The sequence below is a fragment of the Calidris pugnax genome, unplaced genomic scaffold (assembly GCF_001431845.1).
Source record: "Calidris pugnax isolate Ruff unplaced genomic scaffold, ASM143184v1 scaffold469, whole genome shotgun sequence".
NCBI classification, from domain to species: domain Eukaryota; kingdom Metazoa; phylum Chordata; class Aves; order Charadriiformes; family Scolopacidae; genus Calidris; species Calidris pugnax.
This window is the reverse complement of record NW_015091303.1, coordinates 377,928-378,406: the sequence shown is the minus strand read 5'-3', so window position 1 is coordinate 378,406 and position 479 is coordinate 377,928. Positions and strand designations below refer to the sequence as shown.

The window sequence follows — 479 nt, the reverse complement described above, 5'->3', positions numbered from 1 at the left end:
CCCCTGCACGCTCCTGTGCCTTAGCACCCTCCCGTGCTCTTGCACGGGGCTCCCATGTCCTTGCACACTCCTGTACCCTTGCACGCATTTGTGCCCTTGCACCCTCCCGTGTCCCTGCACACCCCCGTGCCCTTGCACACTCCCATGCCTGCACACCCTCCCATGTCCTTGCACGTCCCTTGTGCCCTTGCACATCCCTTGTGCCCTTGCACCCTCCCATGTCCCTGCACACTCCTGTGCCCTTGCACATCCCTTGTGCCCTTGCACCCTCCTGTGCCCTTTCAACTCCCGTGCCCTTGCAACTCACATGCTCTTGCATGCTCCATGCCCTTGCACGCCCCTTGTGCCCTTGCACACCCTTGTGCCCTCGCACCCTCCCATGTCCCTGCACACTCCTGTGCCCTTGCACGCCCTTCTGCCCTTGCACACTCCCCTATACGTTCACCCTCCTCTGCTCTTGCAAGCCCCTTATGCCCTTG

At 62.2% G+C, this 479-nt stretch overlaps 1 protein-coding gene across 1 annotated transcript in view; it reads right to left on the bottom strand.

Annotated features, from left to right (window-relative positions):
• Positions 1-479, bottom strand: part of LOC106899145 (semaphorin-6C-like) — a 44,635-nt gene that overhangs the window by 20,409 nt on the left and 23,747 nt on the right. The gene's annotated exons all lie outside the window — the stretch shown is intronic.